We start from the raw sequence: 20,408 nt of genomic DNA on the forward strand, positions 1-20,408 counted from the left end.
AACTATAACCTCGTGGTTTTGGCCGGAAGATGGATGGAGAGGGGCCTGTGCCAGAGAAGGCAACAGAGGTGGGACCATAGATGGAGCCAGCGACACATTCCCTTTGATCAGTTTCGAAAACCCTATTGAGATCCTCTCACAGCCGTTGGCCAAGGTATCCAGAAGTCCGGCTGTAGCCACACAGTCAAGACCCCCTCCAGGGGTTAACAGGTTGACAGGGGTCCCAAGATCATCCAAAAATGGGCTTATATGTCCGGATGTAAGAAGAGGGATTGAAACATGATCACAGGAGGTCCCAGAAGGCCTTAGTAGGGGCCCCACCTGCGAGCTGGGGGGGCAGAGTGGCTTGAACAAGGATTCTGAAGAGGCTCCCTCTTTAGTGCAAGCAGTGACCGAGGACAGATGGGCAGGAACTCCTTTCCCACAAAGACTCCCAATGCAAGTTCCCTTTGCCTGCATAGCCCCCAGTGCTTTGCTCGACATACCTCCCCTCAGCCTTTTGCCCTTAATTGGCTTCCGATTCGCCAGTGGGGCCGAGGGTCCCTGAAGACTCGATAGAAGAGAGGATTTAGAGAGGTGAAGTGGGGAGAAAGGAGAGGAAATGGCTCCACCATCCATGGCTCCATTGGCGACATCCTGGGGAAGACCCACCATGATATGACCTTAAGCGCCTGCAGGGGGGGTAATAGAGGTCTAGCCCTCCACAATACACAGTACGCTGTAGGCCTTGTTGGCTTTGTTGGCCCTCCCCACAGTAAATGCCTCAGTCTCACCTCACAGTCCAGGTACACCACCACGGGTCCGTGAACACCCTGCGGGACGCTAACACCCGCGCCCTTTCTCCTGCGGGCTTCACCCTGCGGGTCCCGTTATCAGCAGAAGTAGTGGGGGGGGCGTGGCTTCGGTATGGCGGCCCTCCTGGGCCAAACTGCGGGACGCTAACACCCGCGCCCTTTCTCTGCTTTCCATATCAGTATATTAACATAGAATTAAATGAGCACTTCACAATTGAAGTCTATACAAAACATAAAATCCTCACAATCACATGAACTTAACCAGCAAAGTACAGTCTTCAGTCTTATAAATGTTCACATAAAATGTTGTCCTTATTAACATGGCAATAGAATATAGTGAGGCCCAATTTAGTTCTTGTGACTTAAACAGCAAGGCCTTTCAGAACATTTAAAAAAGCTGTTCATATGGCAGGGTTAAGAATTGCAGACTGCTTAAAAAATAAAACCAATTAGAAAAATGTATATTTTATACTTTTTACATTGTCTACACCATGGAACCTACCCATATGGCAAATTTCAGGTTCTTAGCATGTTGGGAAGTATGGTGAACATTTCGAACAGGCACACACACATTTTCCCTTTTATGAAGATATATATTAAGATGCGTTACTTTGTAGACCATTTTCCTGGGAATACTTTCAAGTGTCAATCAAACAGAGCTTGAGATCAATTTGAGTTTGACCAATGATAGCTAGAACTTCAGCATACATCAACCATAGATATTGATTATTGATAGTGACCTATCTTTACTGTGAAGTTATTAATCTTTTATGGTGCACAACCAAGATCATCCAAGTAAAAATTGAACAGGCAGGGAACAAAGCACAGCCCTGCTTAAGTACCATTTGCAGTACTATTAAATGAGATAAAGAGCCTTCAGAAATTAATTTAACCTGTATGCTGATCTTAGAGTCAAATGAAATTAACAGTTTGAATAAACACTCCAGGATGCACCAAAGTGCAATGTTGTACCATCATTGAAGTAAGTTGATTTTACCAAAAGCAGCTATTAATTCCAAAAAAGCCACATTGGTTGCATTATTCTTAAATATCATTGCCTCATGTTTGAAAATATTTAAAAGAAAAGTATTGATTTCTGTATTCATTCACTATTGGATTCTTGTTTGATATGGGAGAAATGTATTGTTCTCACAGATCTGGTTTTCTATTTCTTAATGCAGCGGGTAACCAGTAACCTGGCTTGTGGCATCAAGTACAATTAGTCTGTAGTTGGAAGTATAATTTCTACTGCCCTTTATTAACAAAATAATGATGTAATAAAACCTATATGTAGTAGGTAACAGAGCTGTTTGTAAAGTATTAGAATATAGACTTGAAAAAATGGAAACCCACATCTGAGGTGCTGTTTTTAAAACCACACTGAAAAGTATCTTTTCAATTTCCAAATCGAGTTACAAATGCCCAATTGTGTCAAAACAACTTTCCAAATCTTCAGGGTAACATTGTTAATTTTCTATGTAGGAATATAGGACTTAGGGGGAGCATCAACATTGTAAAGTTGTTTGAAATGTGATATCTAAACACTGTCAGAGATTTTAATTAAAAACTGAACATCAGGGTTCTCTGAGAGAAACACTAACATTTTAGAAGTAGTTTTACTATTCAGAACCAGAAGCATTTCCTGCCATTGTTTAGGTTCCTGTATACACCTTGCACTGAATAAGCCAAATTCTTGCACTGCCTTAATTTATCCTTAACATTCTTCTCTTGCCCACATTTTGAATCAATAATACCAGCTAGCTGTCTGAGATCCTGCTTAAAATGTGGTTTTCGGTGTAAGGAGAGCAAAAGGGAACACAATGAAGAGTTAGAAGTTAACACTTAATTGATAGCAGAAGCAGTGTGCATATCTGGTTAATCTATCTTAAGAAGGCTAGTCACAGGAACTGCAGTGTGCAGGAGCTGGCTATAAGCAAAACAGACACAAAGCATAAGGAAAGTCAAGTAAATAAACAGAGTTAAAATAATTGATGGTTGTGAAGGATTGGCATCTGGCAAGGGTGTGTAAGTACAGCCATTTATTGCGTTTTAGTAGTAATAAAATCATACAGATAATTCTATTTTGAAAGGATGTCCTGCTAACCACTCCTTTTCAGAAAACGCCATGCGAACACCATAGTGTGCACCTGTGCACTGCCACTGCTTAGTTTAGTTTAGTTTATTTATTTATAATGCGCACCAGACCCAGGGGCATCAGGGCGCAACAGATAAGGATATGTTCGGCTTACAGTGTTAATTAAATAGACGAGTAACATAGAATTAAGTATGTACAATGTAAATTACATGATCAAGTAGCATAGTATTGGGGTGGGCGCAATACATCCGGAAAGGAGTTCAAGTAGACAAGCACATAGTAAGCGAATCAGAGAACAGAAAAGGTAGGCGTCAAGAGAGAGGTGTTAGTCCGAGCAATTATTTATCATTTTCTTTTAGCCATTTGGTCAGATTCTGTCTGAATTTAGAGAAGGGCTGGGGTTCTCTAATGCCAGGAGGTAGGGAGTTCCACAATTGTGCAGCCTTAACTGGGAAGCTATGTGCTCCTATAGTCGAGAGTCTGAATCGTGGAACTTGGAGGCAGTTAGAGTTGGCTGTTCTCGTCGGTCTGGATGAGGTTTGTTTACATAGTCTGTCCGTGAGGTATGGCGGTGCATTATTATTAAGGTGCTTGTGAGAAAGGGAGGCAATCTTAAATTGGATTTTATCAAAGGTTGATAGCCATTTGTGTTCTCTTCTTGCAGAGGAGATATGCTCATTTCTATTGATCTTAAGAGCTGCTCTCAAGGCATTGTTCTGGAGAACCTGTATTTTATGGATAGTGTGTTTATTCGCTCCAAAGTAGAATGCGTTACAGTAATCCAGTTTGGAAAGTATAAGGGCTCTGACGAGCGTAAGGCAGCTAGCTGTCTGTGGAGAGGAATTATTTAATGGCTCTGATACGTTTGCATGTGTATGCAGTAGCAGAGGCTACTGAGTTGACTTGTTTAGAGAAGTTCAGGGTGGCATCTAGGTAAAAGCCTAAGGTCTTCACTTCCTTCGCTACTTTTATGTTATTGCCATCAATAGAGAAGTTAGCATAATCAGGGCTGAGTTTGGATATGTAGGTCGGGGTGCCTAAGATACTAAGCTCAGTTTTGTCGTCGTTCAGGCATAGCCCATGGGTGGCCATCCATGCCTGAACATTGCTGTAGATTCTTTTCACCAAGGCCAGATCCACGGCGTAATCTCCTGAAAGCGGAAGGAGGATCTGGGTATCGTCTGCGTAGTTCGTGTAGGCGATACCCAAATGGTCCATTTCATCAAAGAGGGGCTTAGTGAATACATTGTAGAGTGTGGGTGACACACAGGATCCCTGTGGTACGCCACAGGTTATAGGGATCGGGTCTGCTGAGGCTGATGAAGAGAAGACTCTCATGGTCCGGTTACTCAGAAAGGACTCGATCCAGGTTATAGCCTCCTTAGAGAAATGAGCAGCGGAGTCTAGGTGGCTGCATAAGACTGTGTGGTCAACCAAGTCGAATGCCGCTGAGAGGTCTAGACAGAGGAGTAAGGCTGCTTGGCCTTTATCTCTACACTCATCTATTTGGGCCTTAAGATCAATTAAGGCCGTCTCCGTACCATGCTGAGGGCGGAAACCAGATTGACGAGATCCAAGTAGGCAGTTAGATTCCAGGAAGTTCTGTATTTGAAAATAGGCCACTTTATCCAAAATTTTTAGAAGAAATGGCACGGTCGTGATGGGCCTGAATTTCGTGGTGATGGCCGAGTCAAGGGTTTGCTTCTTCAGCAATGGCAGTACCCAGGATTCTTTCAAATTGTTCGGGACAGTACCTGTGGTGAATGAGGAGTTGATGAGTTTGGTTATAAAGGGCGTGAGTTCTCCCACAGCATCCTTAATAAGTTGTGCCGGGCATTGATCACCTTTGCAATTGGACGGTTTAAGTCCCAGTATGACCTTCTCCACCTCAATGGTCAATACTTTAGAGAAGCTAAAGCGTATTTCTTGTTTAAGATGTGGTGGGGGAGCTGTACTCTGAAGGGTTTGAGGTGTTGGAGAGGCTTTCTTGAGGGCAATTTTGGCTTGTAAGTTGGCGACTTTATTGGTTAGGGCATGTTGGATACTGGAACACCACTACTGAACCAGTATCCTGATCTGCAACACCTGCTCTCTAGTTGCACAGAACATGTTCAAAGGTCAAAGACACCCCACTGACTGCTGCATTGACAGCCAAGTCACTTCATCGCAGTTTAGTTTAGTTTTAATTGTAGTTTATTTATTTGTAACGCACACCATGCCCAGAGGCATCTGGGTGATGTGCTTACAGGTTACAACAAAAGTACACAGACAAAAGATTACAACAGTATGGTAGAGGGGAGTTACATATATACAGCAGAGTAGTAGAAAGATACATCATTATATTAACTACACAAACAAGAATTTACTCATTAAAGAAATTACATATATTTGTACATTGCATTTTGTGATTATGCGAACGAGTTGAGGTCTTGCTCATGGAGCAATACTTTGACCTTTTTCCGGAAAACGAGGTAGGAGGGTTCCTCTCCTAAGGATAGAAAGAGGGCATTCCATTTCTTTGCCGCGAGGACTGGGAAACTAGCCCTGCCTGCTTGTTGTTGTTTGAAGTGTGGTATGTTGACACAATGCTTCTGGGCTGTTCTAGTAGGCTGTGTAGAGGTGTGGCAGGAAATGGTATTAGACAGGTAAATAGGGGCCTGGTTAGATAAACACTTATGCATGAGGAACAATGTTTTGAGTGCAATTCTTTGGTTAATTTTAAGCCATTTTAGTGTGTGTCTGGTTTCCGAAATGTGTTGATTCCTAGGGTAGTTTAAGGCTGATCTGATGGCATTATTCTGCATAACTTGCATTTTGTTGAAGTTCTGTTGTGAGGTGCCGGGGCTGAACTGAATGTTTGTACCTCTGTTCTCAAAATACCTAACTATAGTAAATCACCAACCTGGTTGCAGTTTCAATCCACACCTAAGTTTGGTATATGGTGGTTCATATATTTATTAATGTCACATCTGAATCTGTATCAAATATGTGTCTGCACTGTAAGTCAGGCCAGCCATGGACAGGTTGTGTGGATTCCCCCCAGACTGCCTATCTCTGCTGCACCAGCTGGGCCAAAGCCAGTGGGACTGCCAACTTTGTATACTTTGTCAGGCCAGTTAACACCTCTTTCCAGCAAAACAGCCCCTGAACAGGAGCTGTCCTGGGAAACAGCAATCAACGAGCTCACCCTACACAAAGGAACTAGCCTCACACAAGAGTGCTGCTTTTCAAAGTTCTTTGATTCTATGGGTGTAAGAAATGGGTGTGCAAGTGTAACCAAAAGGAGCTCAGCACACATTGGGAATGGTGCCACCATCTTGTCTCTCTCTGTACCTATCTTTCCTCCCTGTCTCCTACACTTCCTTTAGCACAAATCATTATGGGTGTGATGCAAGAAGACAAGGACCACTTGTCACAAGGACATGGAATGGACCTCTTAAAGCAGGCTTGCCTTTGTACAATTATCCATTGGCTTTTTCCTATACAAGTTGGGGTCCCCCATTCACTTTGGACCATCCGGGACATATTTACGAGATTGTTTGGACCTTCTAAATCCATCATCCATTGAGGAGAGGAAGGTGCTCTGAGGCAGAGGCAAAGTCTGCTTCCTAGCTACTCTGAAGGCACATTGGGGGTGACTATTTCTGAGGACCAGAACTTCCCACCCTGTAGCAAACCTCCATAGGCTTGGAGAGCAGACCCTGAAGGATTTCATCCTGCCCTCTGCATTGGCTCTCATATCTTCTCCTAGGGCTGATCAGCCAGCATTTCCTTCTATTGTATCTGAATCGATCAAAGCACATTTCAAACTGTGTTCACCACACTTGAAACAGAGGTACCCATCAGTGCTGCTTTTGGTATTCCACCATTGAATTGTACTAAATAGGTGTACATCACCTGTCTAGCTCAGACAAATTGGTCAGCCCTGTGGACCAATTTGAACCATGGCTGCTTCAATCCCTGTATATCAGAACACCCAGGATACTCCATGAAACATACAGCCTTTGTCGTGAGCCATTGGAGCATTGTGTCACTTGCTGATCTGAACCAGTGTTACCAACATCTCACACCGACTGGGCACTCGACCTGGCCATTGTGAGCAACTCGAACTGCATGAGATGAACATTGAACTCCACTGCACTGAGCTCTCACTTTGAATTGACTAAACTTGATCTCACTGCTTGACCCGGTAAGACTTTCTTCACCGGAACGTGGTTTGGCTACTACTACAGTACACCTTGAAGTCTGGTTCAATGTTGTCGAACCACCGAATATTGCATTAAGGTAGATTTAGCTGACCCTGTCCACCTTTTGGGTCCTAAAGACTAGCTAATTCCCTTTGGTATATGTTTCCACTGAAATACAAGTCCTTTTCAAATTCCTTATTTCTCCCAATCCTCAAATAGTGAACCCCAGCTGCAGACCATGCCTGAGCCAGCCAATTCCACCCCAGGGGCCAAGAAGGGCCCCAAGCCGCCCAAAAGGATGGGAAGAAGCGCAAGAGGAGCAGGAAAGAGAGCTATGCCATTTGCTTCTACAAGATGATGAAGCAGGTGCACCCTAAAAATGGCATCTCTTCCAAGGCCTTGGACATTGTGAACTCGTTTGTCAACGACATCTTCGAGTGCATCGCCAGGGCAGCATCCCGCCTGGCTCACTACAACAAGCACAGGACCTTCACCACCAGGGAGATCCAGACCGCAGTGCGACTCCTGCTGCATGGTGAGCTGGCCAAGCACGCCATTTCCGAGGGCACCAAGGCTGTCATCAAGTACACCAGTGCCAAGTGAGGGCAGCCACAGCCCTCTGCACCACAGCTCCCCACACAAAAAAACCTTCCTCACTGAAATCCAAGAGTACTGCACCATTACATTCTGCATTAATATGTCTTTCCTTTACTAAGGTCGGTTTTTATAGTGTTTTATAGTTTTGTACAATGGCGTGTTTTTTTTTTTATAGAACATTGAATGTACATTCCTTTTATTGTGGACTGCCGTACTTTGCTACTTGGGATGCTTATGAATGAAATTCACACCCCTTCTGAGAGCATAGCCTTTTCTGGGTCCACATTACCACAAAAGGTGAAGGAGGTATGTCTCTTAGCTATGCTTGTTTTAACTTTATGATTGGATCACTGATGGCTTGTGGAAATGTGTGGGCAGAGAAAGCGGTTCATCCACCACTCACTCCTGCAGAGCAGAAGTAATGTCATCACAGTGGTGGCAGATGTGGTATCTGAGGCATACATGTCCTAGAGCATAGTCATCTTAAATAAAAGTGTGTGCAGTGAACGTTAGACATATTTGCATGCATGTTTTGCTTTCAAGGAACTCATCCTGATTGTATTGAAGACCTTGAAAGTATGTTTCTTTCGTGAACTCTTTCATGAGAGGGAACTCCCTCATGACAGTATGGTAAGTAATGCCGAATTGCTCAAGAGCATCTACACTTTTGAGGAGGTTAGGGGGTGTAGAGTTCCCAGGAGGCCGCAGCATTCTGGTTTCCCCAGCCCAGCTGCCCAATCATGTGGGGGCATGGAACTAGATGAAGAGAGTGACAGTGATAGCACTGCACAACATTCCTCCCAGAAGCCAGGAAGTGTGGCTTCTCAAAGATCCCAAGTGTCTCACAAGTCACATGCATATTTTAGATCCCAAGTTTCAGCCAAGTCTCAAGTTTCTATTAAGTCCATGGTGAGTCCCACTCGGGATGACATAGCTGATAAAAAGTACCACTTGGAGGAAAGGAGGGAGGTCCTGACTAAGAGAAAGCAGAGAGGAAGCAGAAGGCTGCAGAGGGATTTTGTGATACTGTACATGATGAAGCTTGAGACCCAGAAGGAGGCCAGCAAATGTTGCAATAGTGAGGGAAGTGTCTCCGGTCATAGATCCCAATGAAAGCCGAGGCACGAGATCCTCAAGTACTTGGTGCAAACCTATGAGGTAGGGAAAGATATTTTTCGAATGGTTTAAAACACTGGAGTTAGATTTCCTCAAAGACATTCTGAAAGACTGATAGGCTGTAACAGCATACACGGGTCAGGATACTATGTAAAGCAGCCATGGTAGACATGATTTCAGGAGCAAAATAGGATCTCATGGTAGAATTAAAACGTTCAAGATTTAAAATGCTGCACAAATCAGCCACAACAAGCAAGACTGAAATGGAAAACAGGGCCTTGAGGAAAAGAAACGGCTAACAACTGGTTACAGAAGAACAAAGCAGGAGCTCCTAGTGAAGTCAGTTGTTAGGCAACTAATATTGGAGAGAGTGATCTTATCAGAGCTCTTTCAGACCACACCCAAACAGGGTGGAGCAGCCTGCAGACTGAGGTAGCCATGCATAATCAAGAACACTATACCCTTCCATAGTATATAGCAGCTAAGTGTAATCGAGGTCTCACTGTTCTCATCATCCTAGCAAGTAAATTAAGTTAACTTCCCTCCTTGAGCCCTTTGCACCTTGAACAGCATACATCTACCAGAATGCATCTGCTGGATTAACCCAAAACCTGAAATTTAACATGAAATTAGTGTTGTCCAACTTTGCAGCAGGAAAGCAGATGACTGAGAAATTGTAGTTTGTCTGTAGACTGTGTCTCTGTACATCCTACTGTAGTGGTGGCGGCTACACATGAGTATAATACTGACATCCAGTCTTCTATATGCATGTCATGCGGCAAAGTATGTGGCTAAGGATATAACAAGCTCATGATTGGCTGCAAAGTCATAAGCCTAGATTTAATGGTTTCCAAAAATGTTCAGCCATTACCCATGGCACTGCACAGTCTGACATACCATACCACAGAGTGCACTAGCCCTCCAGCTGTAGGATCAGGGAGGAAATGTTGTTTGACACCACCTCATTCACTTGCCCCTTTGATAGCACATACCCCTCAAGTGAGGTCTTAGTTAAACACCCTGCAACTTTTTGCAGGAATGATCAGGTTGAAAATGTGTTGTCCTTGAGAAAGTACATCTCACTGCAAAGTGATGTTAAAAGGGTAATTAATACAAACATATGTTCCAACCAGGCTCGGACTCGCCTATGGCCAAACCAAGAACTCAAAATGCTATGTGTGCCCTTTTTTTGGTCAAAGTGGGACACTTGTTTGGCAAATGTGGACAAGTTTGATGAGTTACTTCACTATGTAGCTGGTAGTTTTGACCAGTGTTGCTGAATAAATATTCTTGAAAATGCACAACTTGCATCACATTTTATAAAAAAAACTCCCCCTTCGGTACTATTTAAACATTGCCAAAAAGGAATGAATAAACATTTGCAACTGTGGCCCACTTTTGCATTGGTGCTCGAGACAATTTTATGGCTCAGTCCGATCCTGGTTCTAACAAAGATTAAGCATTGTATTGTACCAGGTACACTTACCAGGTGTGCCACCCCTGAGTTGTCCGGTGAGCATAAAATAAAACACACTGCTAAAACCTCTGCCCAAGCAGTGCCTTGCTCATTCAGATTATGTGCCAACAGTTCATATGGGTGTACTTGAAATGTAAATAAAGCATTGTCAAAAGCAACACATTTCTGACATACACAGAACGTCTGTCAATGCAATAATATTACTTGAGGCAGTAGTCTCAAACCAGAGGTGTAATATTATTGAAATGTGAGCCATAAATTGACAGAACCTAACCTTTTTTGGTGGACAATAAACATTAATGATTATCAATGATTCTTGATAAGTGGGACGATCTCTAATCATTAAATTTACCTACCTATCTAAGGTTAATGTCTGGGACACTTCAATGTTTAAACGGAAAGAGTTCATGAACACAAATGCCACCTATAGGTTGGCCTATATCTCTCTTAGTTGCATCTTTAAGAGTACTGTCCTTATACAGAGGGTTTCTTAGCCATACCTTCTGTGAAAGTGATCTGAAGTCATAAGAAGATATACAATTAAGAATCCTACAGTTTTAAAGGAAGCCATAATAACCACAGAAGTTCCAAGGCAATAGTCTAAAGCCAATTGTGCAATCACAAGGGTCTACTATTAGAGGTAGCCTGAAGAATGTGTGGAAGCCAAGACCAATCAACATCTCAACCGTGGGTCAGTGATTGAGAGGTTGCCAAGTACACTATCCAATCTACATGTATTATTCTGGTACATACATCACTGTAATTATCTAGCCTCAGGTTTTGTTAAATGTCAGCAACGTTCACATTTGACACAATATTTCATATCCCAGTTAGTCTAAACTAAAAGAAATGCAGGTGAAAAGTTTTGTCACCAAAGAAATTGAATTTGGGCGCAGGCCTTAAAAAAGTTGGCACAAGAAAACCCCAACCACTTTATTCTAAAAGAAATGCAACTCAATGATTGCTGGCCATTTTATAAACACATTGGTTAATGATCAAACCTCATCAATAGAAAATGTGTCATGCTGTATATTAAATGTAATAATCACCCTTAATGGGGATATTTGATAAAAAGCAAACTGTCCAGAATTGTTTACCTGTTTAAAGGCAGACTGGAATCACCAAAAACTGCCTCCATGCATACAACAAGACTATGGGCCTCATTATGAGTTTGGAGGTAGCCATGCCCTTAATAAAGGCATGGTTGCCTCCAAACTCGGGTCCGGATCTGGGTTCCCTGAATGGGGAAATACCGGGCCATTCCGACCTTGGAGGGCCCGGTATTTCCCCATTCAGGGAACCCGGACCATCCCCATTCCCATTTGAGCCCCCATAGGGCTCAATGGGAATGGGGAGCATGCTAACAATGGGCCTGTTAATGGCGGGCCCGTTGTTAGCATGCTGGGCGGCTCGCGGGAACTGATAAGGACGCCTGGTAAAACCAGGCGCCCTTAGCGGGTCCCGCGAGCAGACCTCGTAATAGGGTGGTAAGGGGTTAATGGCTCTAGCGCCTTTACCGGTGCCGTTAACCCCATAACGCCCACCTCGTAATGAGGCCCTATCACGTGAAGGTTTTCTGACAGAGCATTATCATTCCAAGAAGGGAAGTCTGGTATAGTACGATTGAACTCTTTCAAAATACCACTATGAGAAAGGGGAAGGGATACATAGAATTAATGAGGTTTCCTTGCTTCTTTGGATGAAATTTAAGCATATTTTGGGAACATAAAAAGGACCTAAATTGTTTTACACGTGACACATATACTAGTGATAAAAGGGCTGCATACTTGAATCACTAGGTATAATGCACTGGGTAAACTCACTGTAACATTAATATATTTGTAACATCAACAATATATACTCATTGAGACAGCCTCAAACTGTGGATATGAGGATAAAAGGACTGTGACATCTGTCAATCCATTGAGGTCAGAGAACCCAACTAAACCAGAGTTGTAGTGGAGGAGGGCTCAGATTGGAAACTAGTGCACAGGCATTCTTAAAGAAGTGTATGTCTAGGATATGCATTTTGTCTGTTTGCAAATTAGTATTCATGCCAACATTTTGTAGAGATGTGCCCTTTGGCTATCCAAGCTAACACTAAACTTAATGCATGGGTTTAATTAGTATTAACTAGGTTAGTTATCTTAGATGAAATAGAGATCACACCAAAAATGGTGTGGCCATTAATGCAATTAAGTCAAATAAGGATTAGCCAAAGGTAGTATATGTGTTTGGGGATGGAATGGTGAAGGAGAGGTGTAGATATAGACAGACACATATTAATTAATGTATTCATTCATTTTCGTCATTTGTATACTACCTTTCACCCTGGCTATTGTCCCAATGTGCTGTAAGTTGAAGGCCCTCAGAAGGATCGAAGTCCAGAGTTTGTGAAAATAGGAGGTGGTAAAATGCATGTCTGGATGTAGCTATTAACGGTTACCAGGCGTGACCAAGTCCCGGCTAGCCACCCATGTCTATTGGTGCATGGCTGGGTGGAGAGAGTATGTTGCGGGGAGGGGGGGTGTAAGAGGATAGATATTATGTGTGAAGCTACAGTTCAAATTTTTTGTCATGAAAAGTAGCTGTATTCTTATGGTACGGTGTTGTGCAAAGTTTTTCTCTTTCGAGTTATATAGGTGCATGCAGAAGTGAGGCCATGCCTTTGGCTAAAATCAGAAAGTAAGGAGTGCGAAAGGAATCAGTATGTTAGTTGTACATAAGCATCGCCTACCCCCTGAACTCCATCTAGGTACAAAAAACACTGCATATCCTCAACATCCGTACAAGTTCCATATATTGCCCACCCTCGGTGTTCATCTAGGAGCGATTCACTGTGCCAACCCGGTCGGTCTGTGTGATGCTGGAAATGCATCAGAGGGACAGGGCCTCTGAATCCTTGTCCTTTTCTGCCTTTTATCGTGTGTTCTGTTATGTTTTCTGCCCAGGAGTCCATTTGCGACTCCTGGCAGTGCAGCTCTCTCTTTTGGTTTGGTGAACAGACCCATGGGATACCCTTATGGCACCCCTGGGTAGGGGTACAACCCTGTGCCCCTAGTGTATGTTTTTGGGCACCTGTGGGTGGCCCACAGAGCAGGGTATGGGCTGGTGGCAGCTCCATGCTGAATTGGACAGGTGCTCTGGGTGTCCTCCATTTTGGGATACCCAGGCCCTGCCATTGGGATCAGTTGATTCCTGATAGAAAACAAGATGGCCCCTGTGGCCTCTTGCTTTCTATGGCCTGTTGTCTTGTTTTTCCCAAAGTCCTGGGAAGCCCTGACTCTGTACCTTCCCCCTGACTGGCTGTTGGGTGGAAGTTCCATATATGGTGTTGTTGTGAAGGCCCAGCTAGACTGACTGGAGCCTTCCCTTTGACTGTATGTTGTGGGTACCTCCTGTGGGTGGGACCTGGGTGAATGGAGTGTGTGACCAATATACACTTCTTGTTGTGGTTGTCTGGTTTCTGGCATGTGAGACAAAGACTGAGACAGCCCTGCCCGAAACTGGCCTGAATGCAGTGTGTAGTGTTGAATGGCTGGGTACTTGTCCCAATCCACATTCCTTGTTGTGAGTGTCTGAAAGGGAGGAGTGTGGCCTGAATGCACTGTGTGCCTGATTGGCTGCTGTGTGTGTGCCAGCAGTGTGGATGAGAGACAGAATAGTATATCTGGGGACCTCTCACCACTGGAAATTGTTCAGAAGCATTCAGAAGCTGAGTCTCCACTCAAGAGTAACTGGATTTGCTGATCCTCGACGTCCAGCTGGAAGAAGAAGACTTGCTGTGGCATTTGCTTCGACAGAAACTGAAGGTTGTCGAAATCGTCGAGGACTGACCCGAGAGAGGACCTGGCTAGGCGCCCTCTTCCCGTGCTCCGAGGGACCATCGAGCACCGCTGAATCTTCGCCGAAGCGCCCTGGAAGTCAGACCCTCGAAAGGCTGCCGACCCGAGACGGGACCGCCGAGGAGATCGAAGTGAAGCTCCCGGACATCGACGCTGTCGAAGTCCATTGCCGTCGACCAGGGTTCGCAGGTCTGTGTAACCGCTGGAGGCCCGTCGAAGTTGTGTTGCCCAGCCGTGGGAACCACTTGACGCCGTGCCGCCGACGACCGGAGCCGTCCGCTCCTTGCCTAAGAACATTTCAATCGAAGGACTCCCTCGACCGCATCGTCGGCCGCTTATCCTGCCGGAGAAAGTCGAGGACGACCAACGCGCCGAGGAGAAACCTGCCGGTGGGTTTCCCGCCACCCAACGACCTCAAAGACTCGGACGACCCGACGCCCTTGCTGGGCTTCCGTCTCTACAATCTTTGCGGTCCAGAACTATTGTCATCGAGGTGCCCCGCACACCTCTGCCTTGCAGGACGCCGACGCCCCGACGCCGACGAGCACCGCTCGGACGAAGCTGCCGCCTCTTTGACATCGTTCTACCTCGTTTGTCGACGGACGTTCGACGCCCCGTGCCTCCCGCTTGAAAGGGAAGGCATTCAAGAAGGGCCGTCGATTCCCCGTCGCCGAACCCCGAGGTCTTCGACGTTTCTCGACGCCTCTCGACGATCCGTGACTCCCGCTTGAAAGGGGGGTCATTCAAGAAGGATCTGTCGACGCCTCTTCGAAGAACTCGACTCCACCAGGTACATTGGGGGGGTAAAAACATTGCAGGAGAGAATAAGACTATTGAACAATATATGGACTGGGCTTGTGTTATATCTCTTTATTTTACAGGTTGCCCAGGTGGGGGGATCTCCACACAGAACTGTGTCCAGTAGCTAGGGCCAGTATTCTGCCTATTGTTTCAACCATCTTTTATCTCTCCTCTCTCTATTGCTGGTTTCCTTCTTATTGATCTGTGTGCCATTTCTACAGTATTGTGAATGCACTTTAATGAGGTCTAATATTAGTGGTACCACTTTAGAATTGTAGATATTTACCATTATTGATTTTCCTGAGCACAAAGTGCGTTATTGTGATAAGTGTACATAACCCTTGAATATTAATTATATAAAGACTGTGTTTTCAGTAATACAGTGTGTGGACATTCCTTTGTGGGGGCTTGGGGATACACTGTACTTAAGAACCAGCCTGCATCACCTCCTGAGAAGCTAGGCCTTGATTGCTCGTCCATTGCTACCGTAATAGAGAATCTTGGCTGGGGTCTTTTGTGCCTCCCTTCTACCATATAGGGAGCAGAGGTACCGATACCCCCTACCGGTCTTTACAAGCTGGTGGCAGCGGTGGGATGCTTATGGTTTTAAGACTCAGTGTATAACCGTGCCACTCACAAAATATCCGCACTTTATTAGATTAAGGTTTGGGTGTGTACCAAATAACTGCATTACAGGCAATGGAGCCCATTGCAAATGGTAAATTGACTCGGATGAGCTTAGAGGCTCTCCAGAGTGCTTGTGAAGCCAGGGAGTTAGACTTTGTGGATAAGTCTAGGGCTGAGCTGATAGCTGCCCTGGTGGACTACCAGACTGATGGTGAAACCCTTGATGAAGGGGGGGATGCAACCAGTGAGGACTCTGCCCCTGGGGTTGTCACTGAATCTGTTTCTGGGAATGCCACCATTCCTGCTGCCTCTGTTCCAAACCCCAGCAATTCCATGGAACTTGAGTTATTGAGGATGAAGTTAGCCTTTGAATATCGCAAGTTGGAAATAGAAGCTGAGCTTAAGAAAGAGGAGCTGGCACAGCAAGTGGAACTCAAGAATAGGGATCTTGAACTCAGAAATAAGGACCTTGAACTCAAAAGCCAGGACACTGAATGTCAGAGAATCCAGCTAGAGAAAGCTAGAGTGGAGACTTCAGCTAGATCCAGTGAGAGTGTCAGGTCCCCAGCCACCAAGTTTATGAAAGATTTGGTTGGTGTGTTTGTGGAGGGTTCAGATATCCTCCAATGGATTGAAGCGTTTGAAATGGCTTGTGCAATTCATGATGTAGATAAAAGAGATTGGGCTAAGTGTTTGTTAAGCAGAGTGCCTCAAACTGGATATGACTGTATTCTGAAGCTGGGTGTGGAAGAAAGGGGTCAGTATGAGTGTATGAAGTCTGCTTTGATTGCCAAGTTTGGCAAGACACCTACCCAATACCTTAAAAGGTTCAGGGAATTTAAGAAAAGAGAGAATGTGTCTTGGGTTGACTGGGTGAGTACTGCGCACATGAACATGATGGGGTGGATTGATGGATACAAGGTGAAAACTTTTGTTGAGTTGTCCCACCTCTTGTTTTTTGAGCATTTTTCTGAAGCCTGTTCACCAGAGCTGCGTCAGTATGTGGCTGACCAGAACATTTTGGACCCCTTTAAGCTGGCTAGGTTGGCTGACAAGTGGGTCTCCCACCGGGTGTCCCCTAAGGACTCCAGTGGGAAGGACAAGGACAAAGAAAAGGGGGCCTCTCAGAAAGCTGAGGAGTCCCAAAAGCAGTCACAGTCGGGTAAACCAAAACCTTCCTCTCCTAAAACCCAAAAATCTAGTGGGGATAAGTCCTCTGTGGGTGGGAATAAGAGTAGTGGTCCACCTGCTGCAAAGCAGGTTCCCAGTGGTTCCAGTACCGTACCCCGCACTCCTGGCACTTGTTGGGATTGTGGGGCTCTGGATCACAAAAGGGGTGACCCCAAGTGTAAAGGTAAGGCACTTGGAGTACAGGCTGTCAGCCTGACCTACCCTTACCCCGTGTCTGAGGTGGAGGCCACTGTCCTCCCCTCCTCTACAGGAATCACATTTGGTGCTCCGGTAGAGATTTCCTTAGTGTCCCTTGGGGCCTGGGACCAGTACGCAGAAGTACTGGCAACTATCCCGCAGAACACCCGTAGGTTTTTGAGAAGTGTCCTCTTGAATGGCCAGCCTTCTACTGGTTTGAGAGACACTGGGGCAAGCATGACAGTGGTGGACAGGACCCTGCTCAAGCCAGAGGACTATGTAGGTGCTCCTCTGAGAACCACCAGGTTAGCTGGTGGGCCTCCCAAATTATCGCCTGTAGCCCTAGTCACACTCATGATTGGAGACAAGACAGCAAAGCTTCCTGTCCTGGTTCAGGACAATGTCCCTGCTAACATTCTGTTAGGAAATGATCTAGTAGAGTTGGGGTTGATCTCGGATGGTCTTCCCATGACTGCTGCTGCAGTCACTAGGTCACAGGTGACACCGGGTCTGGCTGTGAGTCCGGTACCCGAGCCAAAGGCGAGGCCTAAGGCAAGAAGAAGGAAGACCAAGAAGGCCACCTCTGTGGAGGGAACACCATCTCTTCCTGCTGTTCCGACAGCACCCATTGGGATCCATGCTCCGGACGGGCTGGGTCCAGTGGAAAACCCAAACTCAACTCCTGTGGGAGAAGATACAGAAGACTCTCCTGTGGGAGAGGTTCTCAACCCGGAGGATCATCCCGACCTTCAATGCTTGTTAGCTGAAGGGGGACCCTCCCGGGCAGACTTCTGTAAGGGACAGAGAGAGTGCCACTCTCTCGAGGGACTGAGGAAACAGGCCCTGTCCCAGGCACAAGGAGAAGTGCCTAAGACATTCCGGATTTATTGGGAGGGTGAGCTCCTTGTTAGTGAGCCCACTAAGCCTGAACCTGGTGCCCGCAAGAGGTTGGTGGTACCCCAGGTTTACAGGCCCTTCCTACTGCAGTTGGCGCATGAGGTGCCCGTGGCTGGTCATCTTGGGACTAAGAAGACTAAGCAGAGGCTCTCTGCCCATTTCTACTGGCCACGGATGGGAGTAGAGGTGGAGTCCCACTGCAGGACCTGCCCCACTTGTCAGTTGTCTGGCAAGACTGGAGGCAGGGTCATTGCCCCACTGCAGCCATTACCAGTGGTTGGCACACCATTTGAGAGGGTGGGCATCGACATTGTCGGTCCCCTTGACCCTCCCACTTCAGGTGGACATCGGTTCATCCTGGTCTTGGTAGATCATGCCACCAGGTACCCTGAGGCAATACCCCTTCGGACTGTTACTGCCAAGGTGGTTGCCAGGGCTCTCCTGGGCATTTTCACCCGTGTTGGATTCCCCAAGGAGGTTGTCTCTGACAGAGGGTCCAACTTCATGTCTAGCTACATGAAAACCATGTGGAAAGAGTGCGGGGTAACCTACAAGTTCTCCACCTCTTACCACCCCCAGACCAATGGTCTGGTTGAGAGATTTAATAAAACTCTCAAGGGCATGCTAGGGGCTTTGGAAGAACCCCTAAGGAGGAAATGGGATCTCCTCCTGCCATGCCTGCTGTTTACTTACAGAGAGGTACCTCAAGAGGGTGTTGGTTTCAGCCCCTTTGAGTTACTCTTTGGACATCCCGTGAGGGGGCCCCTCGCCTTGATCCGAGAAGGCTTGGAAGCCACCCCTCCAGGTCCCGCCAAGCAAGTGGGGGACTATGTGTTAGGCCTCAGGCGGAGGATGACACAAATGATGGGTCAGGCAACAGCAAATCTCAAGGCCAGCCAGGAATTGAATAAGTACTGGCATGACCTGAAAGCTTCGCAAGTGGATTGGACTCCGGGACAGGAAATCCTTGTGATGGAGCCTACCAAGGCTAGAGCTTTGGCAGACAAGTGGACTGGACCCTTCAGGATCATCTCCAAGATGGGCGAAGTCAATTATCTGGTTGACATGGGAGCCTCTGGGGTAGCCCCCCAGGTATTCCATGTCAACAGGCTCAAGCCTTTCCACAGGCGAGCAGAGGTCTCATGTCTCTTGCTAGCTTCAGGGCAAGAAGAGGATGAGAGTGAGCCCCTTCCTGATTTGCTGCATAGCAACCCTCAGGATGGCTCAGTGGAGGGAGTACAACTCTCTCCAGATTTGACAACAGAGCAGCAGAGGGCCTGCAGGGCTTTGCTCCAGCAGTATGCCTCTCTGTTTTCACTGACACCGGGCCTTGCACCGTGGTGTAAGCACGAAATTGACACTGGTGACAGTGTGCCTGTCAAAAGCAGGTGCTACCGTATGTCAGATACCGTCAAGAACCACATCCAGGCTGAGGTCGCCAAGATGTTGGATCTGGGTGTTATTGAACCCTCAACCAGTCCCTGGTCCAGTCCAGTGGTCCTTGTCCCCAAGGCAAGTTCCCAGGCGGGTACCAAAGATTGGAGGTTCTGTGTGGACTACCGAGGAGTCAATGCCGTCACCAAAACTGACGCGCACCCATTGCCCAGGGCTGATGAGCTCGTGGACACCATAGGTGCTGCCAAGTTTGTGAGCACCTTTGACCTTACCTCAGGCTATTGGCAAATAGCTCTGACGGACCATGCCAAGGAAAAGACGGCTTTCTCAACACCTGAGGGACTCTACCAGTTTAGGGTCATGCCTTTTGGGTTGAAGAATGCCCCTGCCACCTTCCAGAGATTGGTCAACCATGCGCTCAGTGGGCTGGAAGCCTTTTGTGTGGCTTACTTAGACGACATTGCCGTCTACAGTTCCACCTGGGAAGAGCATTTGACACATCTGGATAAGGTGTTGCAGGCCTTGAAAAGGGCTAACCTCACTATCAAGGCCACCAAGTGCCAGATAGCTCAGGGGAAAGTTACCTATCTTGGTCATGAGGTAGGAGGGGGTCAAATCCAACCTCTCCCCAGTAAAGTACAGGATGTACAGAACTGGGAGACTCCCACTACTCAAACCCAGGTGAGAGCCTTTTTGGGCCTCACTGGGTACTATCGCAATTTCATGGCAGACTATGGAACCATAGCTGCACCCCTGACAGCTCTAACTTCACCCAAACAGCCTAGGAAGGTTAATTGGACCGAAGACTGTCAGAGGGCCTTTGATGGCTTGAAAGAAAGTCTGTGTAGGGCACCTGTGTTGTGTGCGCCTGACTACAGCCGACCCTTTATCGTCCAGACGGATGCCTGCGACACCGGAATTGGAGCTGTCTTGTCCCAGTTAGATGACAAAGGGAGAGAACATCCTATCATATTCATCAGTAGACAACTCAAGGGTAGAGAACTTAGGTGGGCTACTGTTGAAAAGGAGTGTTTTAGCATAGTTTGGAGCCTTAGGCGTTTTAGGCCCTACCTTACGGGGTCTACCTTCAAGGTCCAAACAGATCATAAGCCCCTGAAGTGGCTTATGCAGATGAAGGGTGAGAATCCGAAATTGCTCAGGCGGTCCATTAGCCTGCAAGGGCTAGACTTCACCATAGAGCACAGACCA

At 46.3% G+C, this 20,408-nt stretch overlaps 1 protein-coding gene and 1 pseudogene across 2 annotated transcripts in view; both read left to right on the top strand.

Annotated features, from left to right (window-relative positions):
- LOC138472969 (heparan sulfate glucosamine 3-O-sulfotransferase 1-like) overlaps positions 1-20,408 on the top strand; it is a 1,058,871-nt gene that overhangs the window by 565,391 nt on the left and 473,072 nt on the right. The gene's annotated exons all lie outside the window — the stretch shown is intronic.
- On the top strand, positions 7,315-7,679 carry LOC138473764 (histone H2B-like; annotated as a pseudogene).

The sequence above is a fragment of the Ambystoma mexicanum genome, chromosome 8 (genome assembly GCF_040938575.1).
Source record: "Ambystoma mexicanum isolate Mex_15411 chromosome 8, UKY_AmexF1_1, whole genome shotgun sequence".
Lineage (NCBI taxonomy): Eukaryota > Metazoa > Chordata > Amphibia > Caudata > Ambystomatidae > Ambystoma > Ambystoma mexicanum.